The following is a 17,500-nucleotide window of genomic DNA, read 5'->3' as shown; positions in this document are numbered from 1 at the left end:
TAAATACATAGTCCTTTTCCTATTGACGAGACAAAATGATCAGGGACACTCGTTTAGTTAAACAGTTGTCCTCAGGGTCTGTCACACAAGGTCGTTTCTTGAAATTTATTTTCCAGGTGAATACATTGTATAATTTTTTTTTTTTCGTATTTTCTCTCAAGCTTCCATTTGTGGTTCCATAAAAATTGATTTCTATATAGGTTATTTTTAAAAATGACACTTTTGTTTTGCATTGAAACTTACTAACGTTTATATATAATATGTATCCTACCATGTGGTACAGGACTGAACCCTGACATGCAGTCATGTGGTTCAGTTTTTTGGCACCCACATTCAATGCGTTAACCTATTAAAATGATACTTTTGCTGTCTCGTCATGCCTTTGGTTTTTCCTGAATAAGTTATATACTTCGAAATGCGTTGAAATAAACCACCACCTTGCTGTATCATTCTCGGATATGCGTCTCCATTCTGTCGGCCAAGCGGAATATTGTCCACTAACTCCCTATACAGTCTGATGTCTGATGGTTGCTTGCTGACCCGTGGATCCGCTGCAGCTGATTTTCTACATTATATGCACCTTTAACAGATTGAACAGGTGAGTTTAATCTGAGTGCTAAACTAACCTTGTTTCTCGGATAAGACCCTTTTTGCACTGATCTTCTCTACAGTTTCTTGGTTATGCATAACTAGATGGTGGCCCGATTCTAACTCATCGGGTATTCTAGAATAAGTATTTAGATTATTTCTGAAGTTTTAATAATAATGCAATAATGCGCCCCCCAATCCTGATATGCATGGCTGTTATGATTGAGTCACCGAGGAGGAAAAAACAAAACACAAGCTCAGCCCAGAAAATCAGAGAGGTTGGAAACTAGCGGATTGCAGACCCCTAATCCTATCACACAACTAGCAGTAGCCGTGGAGTGTTCCTACGGTGATCCTAGACACCTCGTCACAGCCAGAGATCTACATAAGCCTAAAGAGAGAAAAGGGAAAAACTGACTGCCCCAGAGCAGACCCCAAAGCAATAGGCAGCCCCCAACATATAATGATGGTGAAGCAAGATGAAAACACTAACACAGATAGAAAGATAGGTTAAGCAAACGATGGGGCCCAAGCTAACTAAAAAGGACAGGACAGAAAAGCTGCTGTCTGCAATCCGAGAAAACCCTGCTAAAAAATATTACCAACACAACTGATAAGCAAAAAGGACCCTGAAGTCACTAGACTTCAAACCCTATATCAGCACTCAGAATATTCTGAAAGCAGAGCAAAAGAGAACACTGATCAAGGATAAAGAATCCAGCACACCCCCAGCCGGGGATGGCTGAACTCAGAAAACAAGGAAAACAAAACCAAAACTAATAAGTTGAATAGCAGAGCAAAAACTTATCTTTGGGAAGCAGGAATCAGACTGGTCTCCAAGAATCCAGCAGAGAAATCACCAGCCACTCAGAAGAGCGTCAGCTGCCTTATATCCAGTCTGAAGTCCCCGTTACCCAGTCACAATCCACCTGATCAGGTGTTTGGTTTCTTTCATCCAAATCAGCCTCACTACCTTCCTTCACCAGAAGAGGGAGATCCTCGGACACAAAAGGTGAATGAACAGATGAGCTCACAACAGTACCTCCCCCTTGAGGAGGGGTCACCGAACCCTCATCCAAGCCACCTGGCTGATCAGGATGAGCCCGATGAAAAGCATGCACCAATCTTTCGGCATGAATAACAGAGGCAGAGACCCAGGAATTATCCTCCTGACCATAACCCTTCCACTTAACCAAATACTGGAGTCTCCGTCTAGCCAGACGGGAATCCAGTATCTTCTCTACCTCATATTCCATGTTACCTTCAACCAACACAGGGTCAGGACGTGCCGCCATAGGAACCACTGGTTCAACAAACCTCTTCAACAAGGACTTATGAAACACATTATGAATCTAAAATGTGACAGGAAGAGCCAACCGAAAAGAGACCTGATTAATAATCTCCAAAATCTTGTAAGGTCCAATAAATCTAGGTTTAAACTTTGGAGAAGCCACTTTCATAAAGATATTCTTTGATGACAACCAGACCATATCACCCACCTTAAACCGGGGACCAATGGTCCTATGCCGGTTAGAAAACCGCTGGGCCTTTTCCTGGGAAAGAGACAACTTTTCTACAACTTGGTACCAAATCTACTGCATTCTTTCCACCACAGTGTCAACCCCTGGACAGGCAGAGGACTCCACCTGCCCTGAAGAAAATCGAGGATGAAACCCAAAGTTACAGAAAAAGGGTGACATCAAAGTGGCAGAACTAGCTCTATTATTTAAAGCAAATTCGGCCAAGGGTAAAAATGAGACCCAATCATCCTGATCAGCAGATATAAAACATCTCAAATAAGCCTCCAAAGTCTGGTTTGTTCTCTCCTTCTGCCCATTGGTCTGAGGGTGAAATGCAGAGGAGAAGGACAACTGAATTCCGAACTTGGAACAAAAGGTCCTCCAGCATCTAGAGACAAACTGAACTCCTCTGTCCAATACAATGTTCTCAGGAATCCCGTGCAAGCGAACCACCTGTTGCAAAAACAAGGGCACCAACTCTGAGGAAGATGGCAACTTAGGGAATGGTACAAGATGGACCATCTTAGAGAATCTATCACAAGTCACCCAGATAACAGTCATCCTCTGAGAGACAGGCAGATCAGAAATAAAATCCATTGAGATATGGGTCCATGGCCTCTTGGGCACCGGCAAGGGCATCAGCAACCCACTAGAACGAGAACAGGGTTTAGACCGAGAACAAGTCCCACAGGACTGCACAAAATTTCTGACATCACGAGACAAGGCAGGCCACCAAAAAGACCGACACACCAAATCTTTAGTACCAAAAATACCTGGATGACCAGCCAACACGGAGCAATGAACCTCAGACATCACTTTCCTCCTCCACTGGTCAGGAACATACAACCTACCACTGGGACAACGCTCAGGCTTATCCTCCTGAAACCTCTCCAGAGCACGTCTCAAATCGGGCGAGATTGCAGAAAGAACCACCCCCTCACATAAGATGGTAGCAGGCTTGGTCACAATAGGAGAATCAGCCAAAAAACTCCTAGAGAGGGTAGAGAGGGCATCAGCCTTAACATTCTTAGTGCCCGGAAGAAAGGAGACCACAAAATCAAAACGTGTGAAAAACAAGGCCCACCTGGCCTGTCTCGGATTCAAGCGTTTAGCCGACTCAAGGTAGATCAAATTCTTGTGGTCAGTGACGACCACAACTTGATGTCTAGCTCCCTCCAACCAATGTCTCCACTCCTCAAATGCCCACTTTATGGCCAACAGTTCTCGATTCACCACATCATAGTTGCGTTCTGAAGGAGAGAACTTTCGGGAAAAGAAGGCACAGGGGTTCATTTTAGATGTTACAGGATCCTTTTGGGACAAAACAGCTCCTGCACCAGTCTCTGAAGCATCCACCTCCACCTGAAATGGAAGTGAGACATCGGGTTGTCGCAAAACCGGAGAAGTGAACCTCCGCTTCAGCTTCTGAAAAGAAGAAACAGCCTCTGGAGACCAATTCAGCAAATCAGCGCCCTTCTTAGTCAAATCAGTCAATGGTTTGGCAATAACAGAAAAATTGGCTATAAACTTATGATAAAAATTAGCAAACCCCCAAAACTTCTGGAGAGCCTTCAAAGAAGTGGGCTGAACCCAATCATAAATGGCCTGTACCTTGGCCGGGTCCATTTCAATAGTTGACAGAGACAAAATAAATCCCAAAAATGAAATCCTCTGTACCCCAAAAAGACATTTCGATCCCTTAACATACAGGGAGTTTTCCCTCAAAATCCGGAACACAGTCCGAACATGTGCCACATGAGAGTCCCAATCCCTGGAAAAGATCAAAATATCATCCAAATAGATGATCAGAAACTTATCCACAAAGTCCCGGAAAATATCATTCATGAAGCAGTGGAAGGCAGAAGGGGCATTAGTGAGCCCAAAAGGCATCACCAGGTACTCAAAATGTCCCTCCGGAGTATTAATCGCTGTCTTCCATTCATCCCCATGCTTAATGCGAATAAGATTATACGCCCCCCTGAGGTCAAGCTTGGTAAACCAGCAAGCACCTTCAACTCTAGAAAATAGGTCAGAAATCAGGGGTAATGGATACTGATATTTAACAGTAATTTTGTTAAGGGAGCGATAGTCAATACAAGGCCTTAATGAACCATCCTTCTTGGCCACAAAAAAAACCCAGCACCCAAGGGTGAAGAGGATGGTCTAATATGACCCTTCTCCAACGACTCCTTAATATAAGATCGCATAGCCTCATGTTCGGGTACAGATAAATTAAAAAGTCGACCCTTGGGAAATTTACACCCCAGACTCATCGCAATTGCACAGTCATAACTCCTATGAGGAAGCAAAGACGCAGACTTAACTCTCACTAAACACATCATAAAAATCAGCCAAATAGTCAGGAGCCTCATGCGACTGGGGAGAGGTGGAGAAAACAGGAGTGTCACTAAGAGCACACCGACAACCCCAACTCACCACAGACACAGATTTCCAATCCAAAACTGGATTATGGATTTGCAATCAGGGGAACCCCAGAATGATGGTATCATGCAAATTATGCAACACCAAAAATCTGCAATTTTCTTGATGGTCTGGGGCGACCCGCATTACCACCTGGGTCCAAAACTGAGGTTTATTCTTCGCCAACGGAGTAGCATCAATACCCCTCAAAGGAATAGGCGTCCGCAGGGATGTCATAGGGAAACCACAACGTTTAGCAAAATTCAAATCCATTAGGTTCAAGGCCGCTCCTGAGTCCACAAAGGCTTTAGCGGAAAATGTAGACAGGGAGCAGATCTGAGTAATTGCAAGAAGAAACTTAGGTTGTACACCACCTACAGCAAATGTGTGTGCAAAACGTTTCTCTCATTTAGGGCAGACAGAATTAATATGCGAGGCATCTCCACAGAAAAAACACAGCTTATTACGTCTTCTAAACTCCTGATGTTGCGCTCTAGACAAAACTCTATCACATTGCATAGGTTCAGACATTTGTTCAACAGGTGGCAGCATTTCCCGTGTAATTTTACGTTCACGTAAACGCCGATCAACCTTAATGGCTAATGACATAGAATTGTCAAGACCAGAGGGAACAGGAAATCCGACCATAGTATCTTTTACGGTTTCTGACAAACCCTTCCGAAAGAGAGCTGCCAAGGCACCATCATTCCAAGTGGTGAGGACCGCCCACTTTTGGAATTTTTGACAGTACAGTTCTGCAGAATCTTGACCCTGGCTCAATGCCAACAGGGTCTTTTCAGCTTGATCAATCGCATTAGGTTCATCATACAACAACCCCAAGGCCTGAAAAAATGCGTCCACATTTGTTAGAATAGGATCATCTGGTACTAAAGAAAACGCCCAATCCTGGGGATCGCCGCGCAGCAAGGAGATGACAATTTTAACCTGCTGCGCAGAGTTCCCCGATGAGTTAGGTTTCAAGGCAAGAAATAATTTACAATTATTCTTAAAATTCAGGAGTGGGGATTTTTGGTTCAGCAGCGTGTGAATGAGCAAGGTAGGCAGAAATTCCTTGCACCTCAGCAGCAAGCTGCTCCACACGATCAGACAATTGCTTAAACTCCATCAGAAAAAATATTCCTCCTACGGCCTCAGAGAAAAAGAGGAAAAAGTATACACGAAAAAAAAAATTCTGACACTTTTTTTTCCTTTTTCTTTTTTTTTTTTCTTCCTTTTAACAATTCCTTCCTGCTTTTGAGTACCCTAGAATCTGCGGTATGGCTGGTGATTCTGTTATGATTGAGTCACCGAGGAGGAAAAAACAAAACACAAGCTCAGCCCAGAAAATTAGAGAGGTTGGAAACTAGCGGATTGCAGACCCCTAATCCTATCACACAACTAGCAGTAGCCGTGGAGTGCTCCTACGGTGATCCTAGACACCTCGTCACAGCCGGAGATCTACATAAGCCTAAAGAGAGAAAAGGGAAAAACTGACTGCCCCAGAGCAGACCCCAAAGCAATAGGCAGCCCCCAACATATAATGACGGTGAAGCAAGATGAAAACATTAACACAGATAGAAAGATAGGTTGAGCAAACGATGGGGCCCAAGCTAACTAAAAAGGACAGGACAGAAAAGCTGCTGTCTGCAATCCGAGAAAACCCTGCTAAAAAATATTACCAACACAACTGATAAGCAAAAAGGACCCTGAAGTCACTAGACTTCAAACCCTATATCAGCACTCAGAATATTCTGAAAGCAGAGCAAAAGAGAACACTGATCAAGGAAAAAGAATCCAGCACACCCCCAGCCGGGGATGGCTGAACTCAGAAAACAAGGAAAACAAAACCAAAACTAATAAGTTGAATAGCAGAGCAAAAACTTATCTTTGGGAAGCAGGAATCAGACTGGTCTCCAAGAATCGAGCAGAGAAATCACCAGCCACTCAGAAGGGCGTTGGCTGCCTTATATCCAGCCTGAAGTTCCCGTTACCCAGTCACAATCCACCTGATCAGGTGTTTGGTTTCTTTCATCCAAATCAGCCTCACTACCTTCCTTCACCAGAAGAGGGCGTTCCTCGGACACAAAAGGTGAATCAACAGGTGAGCTCACAACACATGGTCCTCTCACCCCCAAACCTGATATGCATGTTACCCCTCCACTCTCTATCCTGGTATGCATGGTCCCCTCACCCCCCAATCCTGATATGCATGATCCCCTCTCCCCCAATCCTGATATGCATGGTCCTCTCATCCCCCAATCCTGATATGCATGGTACCCCTCACCCCCAATCCTGGTAAGCATGGTCCCCTCACCCCCCAATCCTGATATGCATGGTCCCCTCACCCCCCAATCTGATATGCATGGTCCTCTCACCACCCAATCCTGATATGCATGGTACCCCTCACCCCCCAATCCTGATATGCATGGTCCTCTCACCCCCCAATCCTTATATGCATGGTACCCCTCACCCCCCCAATCCTGGTAAGCATGGTCCCCTCACCCTCCAATCCTGGAATGCATGGTCCTCTCACCCCCCAATCCTGGTATGCATGGTCCCCTCACCCCCCTTTCCTGGTATGCATGGTCACCCTCACCCCTCTTTCCAGGTATGCATGGTCCCCTCACCCCCCTTTGCTGGTATGTATGGTCACCCTCACCCCCCTATCCTAGTATGCATGGTCCCCTCACCCCCCTTTCCTGGTATGCATGGTCCCCCTCCCCCTTTGCTGGTATGCATGGTCCCCTCACCCCCCTTTGCTGGTATGCGTGGTCCCCCTCACCCAGTTTTCATGGTAAGCATGGTCCCCCTCACCCCCCTTTCCTGGTATGCATGGTCCCCCTCACCCCCCTTTCCTGGTATGCATGGTCCCCCTCACCCCCCTTTCCTGGTATGCATGGTCCCCCTCATCCCCCTTTCCTGGTATGCATGGTCTCTGTTAAAATAAAAAATAGTTATATACTGACCTTCCGACGGCCCGCGATCTCCACTCCACGCTCCACGCGCCCGGCATCTTCCGGTCCCAGTAATGCTAAGAGTGACGTCATCTCTGGCCCTTCACTTTATCTTAATTCTATTTTTTTACATATTTCCTCACGCCCGGCCTCACGGTCCCAGTAATGTTTGCGGCTTAGACCACTGATGATGTCACACTCTCGCGAGAGTGATGTCATCTCTGGTCTAAGGCGCAAAGAATTACTGGGACCGTGAGGCCGGGCGCTTGAAAAGGAGATCGGAGACAGTCGGAAGGTGAGTATAACCTTTTATGTATTTTAGTTCTCTTTTTTACAGATTAAGCTCTGCGCCCGATTGAGCGCTGGCCCGACTGCGCCTGCAGCGGCAGGTGCAGCTTACCGTTACAAAAAGCTGCGCCTGTCGCTGATTGGTCGCGGCCTGGCAGCTGCGACCAATCAGTGATGCGGGATTTCAGTTACAGACAGACAGACAGACATGATAAGACGATTATATATATAGATATGTTTAGCATAAAAAAGCTATTATACACTAATAAAAAAGAGGTTTTGCCCAAGGATGATCAAAAAATTCCAAAGATATGCAGACATACACACCTTCCAACTTGTGAAGAGCAGAAAGAAATAATTTCCTGATAAGGAATCAGCTATTGACACGGTCGCCCCTCTCACTCATGGCAGAATGCGACATACCAATAGACAACCCTGGCACAATAACACCACTAAAAAGCTCCGGCAAGTGTCCAGGTCTGCAGAGTGGTGTTGGAAGAAAACAAATTCACAAGATGACTTCACTGCATTCAAACAGGCAACACAAGCTTTCAAATCTGCCCTCACCTCTGCTAAACAGGCCTACCTCACAACCCTTGTATCTTCCCTATCCTACAATCCCAAACAGTTGTTCAAAACTTTCAACTCCCTCCTCTGCTCACCACTGCCCCCTCCAACCTCCCTCATCTCTGCTGAGGACTTTGCCACACACTTCAAAAATAAGATCAACCAAACAAGGCAAGTCTTCATTGCTCAACCACCACAACCCCTTTGTATACCTGACCAATGCCCAAACCCCATAACCTCCCTCTCCAACATCACTGAAGAGGAACTTAATTGCCTCTTCTCCAAATCGCACCTCACAACCTGTGCACTTGACCCCATCCCATCCCACCTCCTCCCCAACCACACCACCACACTTATCCTATCCCTAACCCACCTCTTCAACCTATCGCTAATAGAGTTGAGTGAAACGGGTCGGTCAAATTAAAAAATAGCCGACTTTAGCTAAAGTCGGGTTTCGTCGATCGAAACCCGACCATAGCGTGAAGTCGGCCATGAGGTCGCCAATCAGAGCGCCAATGTGGTGTTTCAAATAATGCTTCCAGCGCCTTTTCTCAGCCAATGAAGGTGGACACACATTGTGGGCAATGCGATGACATGGGCAGTGGCCACCACCATCTTAGAGAAGGGAATTGAAGTGATTGGCTGGCTTTGTGTGGCATCACAGTGGGTATAAAAGGCCGAGACTGCTGACCGCCATTTTACTTCTGCCGATCTTAGAATAGAGAGAGGTGCTGCTAATTCTGAATAGGGAGAGCGTTAGGCAGTGAAGAAAAAAAAATTGCTTCTGCTGATAGCGCTTTTCACTGTACAGTTAGTGTGCAGTGAAAGGGGAGGATTTTTGTTGTGTGCAGCAGCGCTGGTGGTGATTAGGCTGCCTTTTAAGGCAACCTGATAGCTGCATTGCTGTGTGCACACTGCTGTTCAAGCTGCTTTTTTCAAAGCACTCCAACTTTTATTATTTTGATCTGGTGAGTTACCGAGCATTCATTTTTTCACACACCGTATAGCGGTGTACGCTCCTCACACACTACCGTGTACCGGCTGGTATCACAGGCAAATAGAAGCTATCTGGGTGTAACTCTGGAAAAACAAGCATGGGAGATTTTCCATTTTTCCAGACCTACACCTTATAGAGCTGTCCGCTTTTCAAACAGTTTCGTATATCTGCTGTTTAATTACGGTCAAAACTAGACAGAGACAGCGTGTGTCAGTCCGTATACAAATAGACGGAGATTGACAATTTTACATACAGACACCGTATAGCGGTGTACGCTCCTCACATACTATCGTGTACCGCCTTGTATCATGGACAAATAGAAGCTATCAAATCTGGAAAAACAAGCTGAGGAGATTTTCCATTTTTCCAGACGTACACCTTATAGAGCTGTCCGCTTTTCAAACAGTTTCGTATATATCTGCTGTTTGATTATGATCAAAACTAGACAGAGACAGCATGTGTCAGTCCGTATAAAAATAGACGGAGATTGACAATTTTCCATACCGACACCGTATAGCGGTGTACGCTCCTCACACACTACCGTGTACCGGCTGGTATAATGGACAAATAGAAGCTATCTGGGTGTGACTCTGGAAAAAGAAGCCGAGGAGATTTTCCATTTTTCCAGACCTACACCTTATAGAGGTGTCTGCTTTTCAAACAGTTTTGTCTATCTGCTGTTTAATTACGGTCAAAACTAGACAGAGACAGCGTGTGTCAGTCCGTATAAAAATAGACAGAGATTGACAATTTTCCATACAGACACCGTATAGAGCTGTCCGATTCTCAAACAGTATTGTATATCTGCCGTTCGCATTACAGTCACATCTATACAAAGTCAGCGTGTGTGTGTGACACTCCTTAAAAACATATACGGAGATTGTTAGTTACACAAAAAACGCATACAGCTGTACACTTCATATACAGTTCCGCATATCTGCTTGTTGAATTACGGTCAAATACATACTGGGAGAACGTCTGTGACTAACAAAATATATACAGTTGTGGCCAAAAGTATTGACACCTCTGCAATTCTGTCAGATAATACTCAGTTTCTTCCTAAAAATGATTGCAAACACAAATTCTTTGGTATTATTATCTTCATTTAATTTGTCTTAAATGAAAAAACACAAAAGAGAATGAAGCAAAAAGCAAAACATTGATCATTTCACACAAAACTCCAAAAATGGGCCAGACAAAAGTATTGGCACCCTCAGCCTAATACTTGGTCACACAACCTTTAGCCAAAATAACTGCGACCAACCGCTTCCGGTAACCATCAATGAGTTTCTTACAATGCTCTGCTGGAATTTTAGACCATTCTCCTTTGGCAAACTGCTCCAGGTTCCTGATATTTGAAGGGTACCTTCTCCAAACTGCCATTTTTAGATCTCTCCACAGATGTTCTATGGGATTCAGGTCTGGATTCATTGCTGGCCACCTTAGAAGTCTCCAGTGCTTTCTCTCAAACCATTTTCTAGTGCTTTTTGAAGTGTGTTTTGTGTTATTGTCCTGCTGGAAGACCCATGACCTCTGAGGGAGACCCAGCTTTCTCACACTGGGCCCCACATTATCCTGCAAAATTTGTTGGTAGTCATCTGACTTCATAATGCCATGCACATGGTCAAGCAGTCCAGTGCCAGAGGCAGCAAAGCAACCCGAAAACATCAGGGAACCTCCGCCATGTTTGACTGTAGGCATCATGTTCTTTTCTTTGAATGCCTCTTTTTTTCTCCTGTAAACTCTATGTTGATGCCTTTGCCCAAAAACCTCTACTTTTGTCTCATCTGACCAGAGAACATTCTTCCAAAACATTTTAGGCTTTTTCAGGTAAGTTTTGGCAAACTCCTGCCTGGCTTTTTTATGTCTCGGGGTAAGAAGTGGGGTCTCCTACCATACAGTCCCTTTTCATTCAGACGCCGACGGATAGTACAGGTTGACACTGTTGTACCCTCGGACTGCAGGGCAGCTTGAACTTGTTTGGATGTTAGTTGAGGTTCTTTATCCAACATCCGCACAATCTTGCGTTGAAATCTCTTGTCAATATTTCTTTTCCGTCCACATCTAGGGAGGTTAGCCACAGTGCCATGGGCCTTAAACTTCTTGATGACACTGCGCACGGTAGACACAGGAACATTCAGGTCTTTGGAGATGGACTTGTAGCCTTGAGATTGCTTATGCTTCCTCACAATTTGGTTTCTCAAGTCCTCAGACAGTTCTTTGGTCTTCTTTCTTTTCTCCATGCTCAATGTGGTACACACAAGGACACAGGACAGAGGTTGAGTCAACTTTAATCCATGTCAACTGGCTGCAAGTGTGATTTAGTTATTGCCAACACCTGTTAGGTGCCACAGGTAAGTAACAGGTGCTGTTAATTACACAAATTAGAGATTTTTCGAACAGTGCCAATACTTTTGTCCACCCTCTTTTTTATGTTTGGTGTGGAATTATATCCAATTTGGCTTTAGGACAATTCTTTTTGTGTTTTTTCATTGAAGACAAATTAAATGAAGATAATAATACCAAAGAATTTGTGCTTGCAATAATTTTCAGGAAGAAACTGAGTATTATCTGACAGAATTGCAGGGGTGTCAATACTTTTGGCCACAACTGTTCGTAGATTTAATTTTTTTTAATACACCTTGCACAGCTGGACGCTCCTCATACAGTATCATCTCTCTGCTGGTATTTTTGGAACATTTTCCCAAACATGAGGAAGTATGGTGGAAGAGGCCACGGACGTGGGCAGGGGGGTGCAGCTGGTACTGATGGTGGTGGTGCATCGACTGGTTCTGGCAAAAGCACAATAGCAGCTAAGGCAGGAGGTGTTGAGCCTGCGTTATCGTCTGGTAAAGAAGGCCTGTAAGGTTCCCTTTTCTTGGAGTAGGAAAACCGCTTTTAAAGCCGGAGCATCAGGAACAGGTTTTGGCATACATTGCCAAAACAGCCACCAGCTCTATTGCCTCCTCTTCTGAACGTTTAAAACCTGCAAGCACGGAGTCATCAGTGCAGGGTTCTGGTCAGGAAAAACACCTTTCCTTGTGTCCTTCACCCCCACCAAAAGTTAAGGATGCGGCAGCCCACACTTCAGATTACTCTATGGAGCTCTTTTCACATACCATGCCTGGGATATCCAGTCAAATCCTGAATTCCCCAGTCCAAGATGAATCTGACATGGAGTGCACTGATGCACAGCCACTGCTAGATGATTGTGCTGGTACATTGACCCAGAGCACTACATTGCCCTCGCAGTCTACTGAGCCAGACTCTGACCCTGATGAAACTCAGGAGCCCCTTCCCGCATACTATACCACCTTACACGGTGACTCAGAGGAAGGTAAAGAGGAAGGTGCAGATGACTTTGAAGAGGAGGGGATGGATGACCCAGTTCTTGACCCGGATTGGCATCCATTGGGGGAGGAGGGTGGCACCGGCAATAGTTCAGATAAGGAGAAGGATCCGCAGCAGGCATTGACATCGCAGCAGCGGTTATCTGGCATGCCCGTAGCTGTCCAAAAGCGTGGACCAAAAACTAAAAGAGTTGCAGGACAGCTTGGCCAGACGGTCAACTTAGCACAGCGTGCAAGGCCAGAAAATGTATACCATAGTAGGAAGAGTGCAGTGTGGCACTTCTTTGTCCAAAATCCTACTGATGAGGCAAAGGTTACCTGTAAGAAGTGCGGAAGGACCTTTAGCTGAGGTAAACAACTCAGAAATTTGAATACCAGTTGCATGCTTAGACATTTAATCAACATGCACTTGCAAGCGTGGACGGACTACAAAACCTCAGATACCACATGTGCACCTGCTGCGACTGAAGGTAGCCAGCAATGCTCCATCGCTTCCCCCACTGTAAGACCACTGCCACCGTTAAGCACACCACCAGCACTAAATGTGGAGGTGTCGGCGCAAGGCCAAAGCACTCAGGTAATCACAATGGTTTTGCAACACAACACTGAATCTAGGCCATCACCACCAATACTGTTATGAATGAGTCACCGTAGGAGGCAAAAACAGAAATGCTAGCTAAGTCCAGAAAACCAGAGAAGTTGGCAGCTATCGGATTGCAGACCCCTGAACCTATCAACACAACTAGCAGTAGCCGTGGGGGGTTCCTACGATGCCCTAGACCCCTCGATCACAGCCGGAGAATTAAATAGGCCTAAAGAAAGAAAGGGGAAATCTAAACTGCCCCAGAGCAGACCCCAAAGCAATAGGCAGCCCCCAACATATAATGACGGTAAAGCAAGATGAAAATACTAACACAGACAGAAAGATAGACTGAGCAAAGATGGGGCCCGAGCTAACTAGATAGAAAAGGACAGGAAGGCTGCTGTCTGCAATCCGTGAAAAACCCTATGAAAATAAGAGCCAACAGACTGACAGTGAAAAAGGCCCTGAAGACGCTAGGCTTCAAAAAGCTATGTCAGTACTCAGGAATATTCTGAAGACGGAGCTACAGGCAAAAGGAGATTCAGCTCACCCCAGAAGGGAATGGCAGAATACAGAAAAGCAAGGAGAACAAAAAAACAAAACAAGAATGCTAACAAGCAAAACAGAAAACTTAGCTTTAGAGGAGCAGGAATCAGACTGGTGTCCTAGAAGTCCACAGAGAAAGCACCCGCAGGGCAGAAGGGTGTCGGCAGCCTTATATCCAGTCTGTGACTCCACTCAGCCAGTCATCCTCATTAGACTCAGGTGCCTGATAATCAGGCTCATTACCTTCCTTTACCAGAATAGGGAGTTCACCAGACCTCAGTGACGAAGGGGAAAATGAACTCACAACAGTACCTCCCCCTTGAGGAGGGGTCACCGAACCCTCAACCACGCCACCAGGGCGATCAGGGTGAGCCCGATGAAATGCAGGCACCAATCTTTTGGCATGAATATCAGAGGCAGAGACCCAGGAATTATCCTCCTGACCATAACCCTTCCACTTAACCAAATACTGGAGTCTCCGTCTAGCCAGACGGGAATCCAGTATTTTCTCTACCTCATATTCCATGTTACCTTCAACCAATACAGGGTCTGGAGGTGCCACCCCAGGAACAACTGGTTCAACAAACCTCTTCAACAAGGACTTATGGAGCACATTATGGATTTTAAATGTGACAGGAAGAGCCAAACGAAAAGAGACCGGATTAATAATCTCCAAAATCTTGTAAGGTCCAATAAATCTAGGCTTAAATTTAGGAGAAGCCACCTTCATAGCAATATTTTTTGATGATAACCACACCATATCACCAATCTTAAACTGGGGACCAATGGTCCTATGTCGATTGGAAAACCACTGGGCCTTTTCCTGGGAGAGAGATAACTTATCCACCACTTGGTCCCAGATCTGGTGCATTCTCTCCACCACAGTGTCAACACCTGGGCAGGCAGAAGGCTCCACCTGCCCTGAAGAAAATCAAGGAATGAAACCCAAAGTTACAAAAAAAAGGTGACATCAAAGTGGCAGAACTAGCTCTATTATTTAAAGCAAATTCGGCCAAGGGCAAAAATGGAACCCAATCATCCTGATCAGCAGAAATAAAACATCTCAAATACGACTCCAAGGTCTGGTTTGTTCTCTCTGTCTGCCCATTGGTCTGAGGGTGAAAAGCAGAGGAGAAGGACAACTGAATTCCCAGCTTGGAACAGAAGGTCCTCCAAAATCTAGACACAAACTGAACTCCACTGTCAGATACAATGTTCTCAGGAATCCCGTGTAAGCGAACCACCTGTTGCAGAAACAGGGGCACCAACTCAGAGGAAGATGGCAACTTAGGGAGTGGTACAAGATGAACCATCTTAGAGAACCTATCACAATTCACCCAAATAACAGTCATTCTTTGAGAGACCGGCATATCAGAGATGAAATCCATTGAAATATGGGTCCATGGCCTCCTGGGGACAGGCAAAGGCATCAACAACCCACTAGAGCGAGAACAAGATTTAGACCGGGAGCAAGTCCCACAGGACTGCACAAAATTCCTGACATCATGAGACAAGGTGGGCCACCAAAAAGAGCGACTCACCAGATCTCTAGTACCAAAAATACCTGGATGACCAGCCAATGCAGAGCAATGAACTTCAGACATCACTCTCTTCTTCCACTGGTCAGGAACATACAACTTTCCACTGGGACAACGCTCAGGTTTGTCCTCCTGGAACTCTTGCAGAGCAAGTCTCAAATCGGGCGAGATGGCAGAAAGAACTACCCCTTCGCCTAAGATGGTAGCAGGCTTGGTCACCACAGGAGAATCAGCAAAGAAACTCCTAGAGAGGGCGTCTGCCTTGACATTCTTAGTTCCAGGAAGAAAAGAGACCACAAAATCAAAACGTGTAAAAAACAAGGCCCACCTAGCCTGTCTAGGGTTCAAGCGTTTAGCCGACTCTAGGTAAATCAAATTCTTGTGGTCAATGAGGACCACAACTTGATGTTTAGCTCCCTCCAACCAATGTCTCCACTCCTCAAATGCCAATTTCATGGCCAACAGTTCCCGATTCCCCACATCATAGTTACGTTGAAATGGAGAGAACTTTCGGGAAAAGAAAGCACAGGGATTCATTTTAGATGTCACAGGATCCTTTTGGGACAAAACAGCTCCTGCACCAATCTCAGAAGCATCCACCTCTACCTGGAACGGGAGTGAGACATCAGGTTGCCGCAAAACCGGGGCGGAGGTAAATCTTCGCTTCAGCTCCTGAAAGGAAGCAACAGCCTCAGGAGACCAATTCAACACATCAGCACCCGTCTTAGTCAGATCAGTCAATGGCTTGGCAATACTAGAAAATTTTGCTATAAATTTCCGATAAAAATTTGCAAAACCCAAAAACTTCTGGAGGGCCTTCAAAGAAGTGGGCTGAACCCAATCATAAATGGCCTGTACCTTGGCCGGATCCATTTCAATAGTTGACAGAGACAAAATAAATCCCAAAAATGAAATCCTCTGTACTCCAAAAAGGCATTTCGATCCTTTGACATACAGGGAATTCTCCCTCAAGATCCGGAACACAGTCCGAATATGTTCCACATGAGAATCCCAATCCTTGGAGAACATCAAAATATCATCCAGATAGATAATCAAAAATTTATCGACAAAGTCTCAGAAAATATCGTTCATGAAGCACTGGAAGACAGAAGGGGCATTAGTGAGCCCAAAAGGCATCACCAGGTACTCAAAATGTCCCTCCGGAGTATTAAACACCGTCTTCCATTCATCCCCATGCTTAATGCGGATAAGATTATATGCCCCCCTGAGGTCAAGCTTGGTAAACCAGCAAGCACCTCTAACTCTAGAGAATAGATCCGAAATCAGGGGTAACGGATACTGATATTTAATAGTAATTTTATTGAGGGCACGATAATCAATACAAGGCCTTAAAGAACCATCCTTTTTGGCCACAAAAAAAAACCGTCACCTAAGGGTGAAGAGGATGGTCTAATATGACCCTTCTCCAACGCCTCCTTAATATAGGACCGCATAGCCTCGTGCTCGGGTACAGATAAATTGAAGAGCCGACCCTTGGGAAATATACACCCCGGGCTTAGTTCAATTGCACAGTCATAACTCCTATGAGGAGGCAAGGACGCAGACTCATTCTCACTAAATACATCATAAAAGTCCGCCAAATAGTCAGGAACATCATGCAACTGAGGAGAGGTGGAAAAAACCGGAGCCTCACTAAAGGCACACCGACAACCCCAACTCACCACAGACACAGATTTCCAATCCAAAACTGGATTATGAATTTGCAACCAGGGAAACCCCAGAACAACGGCATCATGCAGACCATGCAATACCAAAAATCTGCAATTTTCTTGATGGTCTGGGGCGACCCGCATGACCACCTGGGTCCAAAACTGAGGTTTATTTTTAGCCAAAGGAGTAGCATAAATCACCCTCAAAGGGATAGGCGTCTGCAGAGGTGTCATCGGAAATCCACAACGTTTAGCAAAATCCAAGTCCATTAGGTTTAGCGCTGCTCCCGAATCCACAAAAGCCTTGGCGGAAAATGTGGACAGGGAGCAGATCAGAGTAATTGCCAGAAGAAACTTAGGTTGAACACCACCAACAGAAAACGTGTGTGCAAAGCGTTTCTCTCGTTTAGGACAAACAGAAATAATATGTGAGGCATCTCCACAGAAAAAACACAGCTTATTACGCCTTCTGAACTCC

Source organism: Dendrobates tinctorius, unplaced genomic scaffold (genome assembly GCF_039654945.1).
Source record: "Dendrobates tinctorius isolate UK_male_01 unplaced genomic scaffold, ASM3965494v1 ptg000029l, whole genome shotgun sequence".
Lineage (NCBI taxonomy): Eukaryota > Metazoa > Chordata > Amphibia > Anura > Dendrobatidae > Dendrobates > Dendrobates tinctorius.
This window is presented reverse-complemented; position numbering follows the sequence as displayed.